The sequence below is a fragment of the Myotis davidii genome, unplaced genomic scaffold (assembly GCF_000327345.1).
Source record: "Myotis davidii unplaced genomic scaffold, ASM32734v1 scaffold471, whole genome shotgun sequence".
Lineage (NCBI taxonomy): Eukaryota > Metazoa > Chordata > Mammalia > Chiroptera > Vespertilionidae > Myotis > Myotis davidii.
Window position 1 is genome coordinate 1,356,796 of NW_006283354.1, and position 5,943 is coordinate 1,362,738.

The 5,943-nt window shown below is 40.2% G+C and overlaps 1 long non-coding RNA gene across 1 annotated transcript in view; it reads right to left on the reverse strand.

The window, feature by feature from the left end:
- LOC107182977 overlaps nucleotides 1–1,444 on the reverse strand; it is a 10,820-nt gene extending 9,376 nt beyond the window's left edge. Inside the window, exons 1-2 of the long non-coding RNA XR_001513757.1 lie at nucleotides 1,330–1,444; nucleotides 783–936 (exon numbers count right to left, since the gene is read on the reverse strand). This is a non-coding gene — a long non-coding RNA (uncharacterized LOC107182977). The remainder of the gene's footprint in view (nucleotides 1–782; nucleotides 937–1,329) is intronic.
- Between the last annotated feature and the right edge of the window lie 4,499 nt (nucleotides 1,445–5,943).

Below are 5,943 nucleotides of genomic sequence, written 5' to 3' on the forward strand. Positions count from 1 at the left end.
TATTGGCATTTTAATGGCGATTGCATTGAATTTATAGATTGCTTTGGGTAGTATGGACATTTTAATGATGTTGATTCTACCAATCCATGAACATAGTATATTCTTCCATTTGTTCATGTCTTCCTCTATCTCTTTTTTCAGCATTCTGACATTTTCTGAGTACAGGTCCTTTATCTCCTTGGTTAAGTTTATTCCTAGGTATCTTAATTTTTTGTTGTAATGGTAAATTGGATTGCTTTTTTAATTTCTCTTTCTGTGAGTTCATTATAGGTGTATAGAAAAGCCATAGACTTCTGGGTGTTAATTTTATATATGGATATAAAGTTCTTAATTGACAATATTTTTCCTGCAGTATTTTAAATATGTCATTTCATTGCCTTCTGACCTCCAGAGTTTCTGAGAATTCAGTTACTAATCTCATTGAAGATTCCCTGTATGTGACAAGTTGCTTCTTACTGCTTCCTCTGCCACCAAGGCTAATACTATACAATTGTGACTCTTTGTAAGGATACCTTGTTAACTAGTTTTGATGCAAATGCTGCCCATGGGTTTTTGCTTTTGCTATTTGGTTGCTCTATCTTTTCTAAGAGGGGATTCAGGGAAATTAAAAAACCATGGCACCACTGTCACCATCTTCCTAGATTTTAGAGCATATTTTAAAAGCCCTTAGAATTTTTCTACAGAAAATTTTCTTGAACAAAATACCTTAAAAACTGTATAACATTTTCAGAATTAAAACCGGTGAAATAGAAAGGAAAAAAAAGATCATTTGGTCTGCTTACCTCAAAAACTCTGAAAAACCTGTATCTTGTTTCATAATCAGTCCATAAGACCACCAAAAAGGCATTAATTGAGATGGTGCTAATCATAATTTTCTTAAACAGATTACTCGTTATGACTCTCTTCACAAATGCCTGACATTGAGTATCTTTCCTCCTGTCAAAAAGTTGAATAAGAGGTATGATTATCTCACAACACAGCAAGATCCCCAAAGAGTAAATAGTTTTTTGTAGGGACTAGAGCAGTGATAGCGAACCTATGACACGCATGTCAGAGGTGACACTCGAACTCATTGTTTTGGTTGATTTTTCTTTGTTAAATGGCATTTAAATATATAAAATAAATATCAAAAATATAAGTCTTTCTTTTACTATGGTTGCAAATATCAAAAAATTTCTATATGTGACACAGCACCAGAGTTAAGTTAGGGTTTTTCAAAATGCTGGCACGCCGAGCTCAAAAGGTTTGCTATCACTGGATTAGAGTTTACTTTCCCCCTTCTGTGAATATAAGTTTATATATAGTTTAAAATTGCAATGAAATACTGACTGAATGTCCTGAAATATGTATGATGATCACTATCTCATTCAGTTTCTCAGTTCTTTCTCTCTGGACCTCTGAAACAGAATAGTAACCACTCCTTCTCAAACAAACAAAGCATCATCATTATTTACGCATCTGACAAATTTTTATTGAGTTCCTACTACATGCCAGACATTACAGTGGGCACACGAGGTATAAAATGAGCAAAACTAAATACTGTCAGTCTAGTAAGGAAAACAGGTAAAAATCAAATAATCACCCAGACCGGTGCTTACAAATCAATGAAAATACAAATGCCAATGAACTTTCCCCAAAATGTTCAGTAGCACTACTAATCAGGGAGATGGAAAATAAGTAAAACCATTCTTTTTGTTTATAAAATTAGCAAAGTCTTAAACATGATAATATTTAATGCTGGCAAGAGTATAGTGTGTTGGAGCATTCTCATAAACGGCCAGGGGAAATGTAAATTCATACTTTTCTGAAAAGCCTTAGAACTGTTCCTATCCTCTGACTCAAGGAATCTACCCCAAAAGAATACAATCTGACAAAAGAATACAAACAGTGACGTGGGCCAAGTGTGTTTATCCCAGCATTATTCACAGTAGTGAGAACTTAGACATGATTCAAAAGTCTAACAAAAAGAACTGGTTAAGTAAGTTATAGCACATCCATCTCAGGAAATATTATACAGATACTAAAATATGTCTATCCATTTTTCATGGTTTAGAAAAATGTTTATGATCCTTTGGGTAGCAAAACACAAAAGCAGCCCTTGCTGGGTAGCTCAATTGGTTAGAGTGTTGTCCCAATACACCAAGGTTGCAGGTTTGATCCCCGGTCAGGGCACATACAAGATTCAACCAATGAATGCATAAATAAGTAAAACAAGTCGATTCCATCTCTCTCTCTCTCTCAAATCAATACAAAAAAAAATTTTTAATATATTTTATTGGTTTTTTACAGAGAGGAAGGGAGAGAGATAGAAAGTTAGAAACATCGATGAGAGAGAAACATCAATCAGCTGCCTCTTGCACATCTCCCACTGGGGATATGCCCGCAACCCAGGTACATGCCCTTGACCGGAATCGAACCTGGGACCCTTCAGTCTGCAGGCCGCTGCTCTATCCACTGAGCCAAACCGGTTTCGGCAAAAAAAAAAAAAAAAAATTTCAATACGAAAACAAAATAAGATATAAAATTCTCTACTCAAAATTATCACAACTGTACAAAAATGAGTAGAAGAAAACTTGGCAGGAAGTATGCCAAAATGTTGATAGTGGTGAGGTTGCAGGTGATTCTTATTCCTGTTTGTTTATATTTACCTGTGCTTTGCAATTTTTCTCTAAGAGTGTAACTTTTTTTTATTAAATATAACAAATTCTCACACAGTAAAAAAAAATACAGAATGTATAAACTTTTATATTGTATAAAAACAAGATATTCAATTTATCTGATTTGAGATAGGGTCAATTATCAAAAAAAAAAAGGCATTCAAATCTAACAAAGTAGTTAACAAAAAAAAGACAAAATGAAGTCAAACTACTCATTTAGTCTACAGGCCAAGTAAGAGCATGACTGAATATTTGACTCAACCAGCCAGTCGTGATACTAAAGCCAAAGAAGTAAAATGTTTGGCTGAGCCTTCGTAAAACCTCACCAGAGAAACCAGGTCATCGAGGCCGTGCATCTCAATCTAAGAAATGGATGAGTGCCTGTGGGGAAAGGCTGAGAGCACTGGCACCCTGCTACCACTGCTACTGCACATTTCTTAATAAGCAATAGAAATAGAGAATATTTACTGAAATGTCCTGATTCTTTCCCAGAACATCAATGCATTATCCAACAGGGTACTGGGAATGATCCTTAGGCGGATATGATGTCGAGACATTTTCCCAATGTTCAATTTTTATTCCTCGCTTTTGTCGTCTAACAGGAAATCTCTGCTTAGGGATTTCCTCGGCATCTAGATTCCAAAGACCTCAGAGAAGGATCCACGAGGAGAATCTTTGCTTTATGAGGTCATTCTTGGGCATTCTAATACATGACTAGTTCACAGGCCCCTGCAGGGGCAAGCTCCCCAGCCGGTCTATGCACAGATCCTCTCTTCCCAAGGAGACTGTGCACCTCAGTTCAGCAAAAACAGTTGTGAGCACACTGCAACTGTGAAGTTCCGGGCTAAAACTGGGAGCCGGAGATAGGCCTGATGAAAACCTCTTCTTCTTCACCAAGCACTCTGATCTGACAGACTAAGGTCCTTAGTACTACGTTCCAATAAGTAGGGGTTATAGAAGAGTGGAAAGCAAGGGGTTCTAAGAGCAAGTGCACAGCACTGGAAACACCTGGAAGGGCAAGGAAAGGTTTTGATAGGTTTGGAGCTAGAACATAAGAAACAGATGCTAAGTGGAGGCATGGAATGTACACCTATGAACCATCTAGACTAGAGTGTAAGGGATGAGCCCATGGGGAGATGTTTTAGGTACAGAGCAACAGAATTTTTTGCTCTGTTCAATTCTTGGGATTAATATATTTCCCTTGCTTGCCTTCTCCTATCATCTTTGGTTTTTAAAGCAAATCAAGACAAAGGGATCTGGGTAGCCCTGTTGTATTAAATCTCCAGTGGCTCAATTAGTCAAATTCCTGGAAACCTAAGTTCTTGGGCCACAAGAAAAGGAGGTGACCACCCACCACCTCCGCTGTCCCGGGTGTTCTAAAACAAGTATATATGACCATTCCTTGTAGAAAAGTACTCTTGTAGGCAACCCATCCTATTTACTCAATTTTTCCACTTAAAATCATCAACAGTCAGCCCTAGCCAGTTTGGCTCAGTGAACAGAGCATCAGCCTGCAGACCAAAGGGTCCCGGGTTCAATTCCAGTCATGGTCATGTACCTTGTCCGGGCCCTGGTTGGAGCATGTGCGGGAGGTAACCAATCAATGTGTTTCTCTCACATCAATGTTTCTCTCTGCCTTTCCCTCTCTTTTACACTTAAAAGATCAGTGAAAAAATATCCTTAGGTGAAGATGAACAAAACAACAAAAAATCATCAACAATCAAGTTTTAAGACTCACTTTGATTAATGTCCCAAGATTCAAACTTTAGTCTCATCTTTACAGTTTACACTCTCTCCCTCAGGAATCAGCTCCTTCTATACCTCTTACTGCCTCCTTTGGTCATATGCTCCCTAATGCCTTCTGGGCTCCAGCCTAACATCCCCACAGTGGATTCCTAGAGCAGTTGCTCAGAGAGAGACTGAATCAGGTCTGTCTCCACCTGCCCCAATACATCAATGTGCCAAATCCCATTGGGGGCATATAGATAGTCCTCAGTGAGTGTGTGCTATATGAATATACAAATGAATGGCACCAGGGATCCTAGGCTCACTCAAGTAGCTGAGCATAGTGGAATTCCATCTCCAGGAACCCCAGCTGTACACTTTTATGCCTTCCTTTTTTCAGCACCAGAGCCATGGAGAAATGAAGCAGAGAATAAGAATGTAAAGAATTCTTCATGATGCCTGGAGGGGTGAGGAATGATGGCCCTCTGAGAGTAGCAGAGAAGGGCCCGGTTGTCCTTAGTGCACTGCTTCCATCAGAAAATCTCTGCTGAGGGATTTCCTCGGCATCCACAGCTAAATGTGGCTCTGAAGTCACTGATGAAGACATGTCACCTGGGAATGGAACTCCAGCTGGTGAATGGAGTCAGAGGTGACAAGCTTATCTGGGTTCAGTGAGATCACCCAGACCTTCTCATGGACACGTGGGCATCCTGGGATGAGAAGCCAAAGGGGGAGGCCTCTTCTGCCCTTCAGCGGCAACTCACACGCTGCCCGACCTGGGCAGCACCGCCTCAGCTTCACCCAGCAGGGAGTCGGCAGTTAGCAGGCATGGCAGCTTGGTGACTCAAGTCTTTTGGCCAAGAGTCATTCCTTCACCCGTCCCAGTATCTGCCACTGAAACACAAATCTCACATATTAAAGCTCTATTTCAGCTCTTGCTGCTCTATAGGAAATTTTACAAAACTGGAAGTTACAAAGTTCAACCAGTATATTTTTGAATGCTAAATTAGACAGTATAAAGACTGCTTCATACCAACACTAGTAGCCCCAATCCTATATAATATAACCCTAATAAGCAAATCGACCAAAAGGAGGAATGAACAGTGGAACAACCGGTCACCATGATGTGCCCTGACCACCAGGGGGCAAACACTCAACACAGGAGCTGCCCCCGATGGTCAGTGCACTCCCACAGAGAGCACCACTCAGCCAGAACCCAGGCTCACGGCTGGTGAGTGCAGCAGTGGTGGCAGGAGCCTCTCCCACCTCCACAGCAGTGCTAATCAAGCTGAGCAGTAAGGAGCAGCAAGCAGGTGAGCAGTAAGGAGCGAGGGTTCCTGGAATGCGAGAGGGCACAGTCTGGGCTGAAACGCCCCCCCCCCCCGTGCATGAATTTCATGCACCAGGCCTCTAGTACTTTAATAATAAAGTTCAGGTTTGTGTTAAAAAAAATATACATGCTGCTGCTTTTTGTCTAGAACAAAGACATAAAAACCATGTCTAGTTTATGTATCCAAATATTTCCTAAATCTTTTTAATGTCAGAAAGTAACCATTATGAA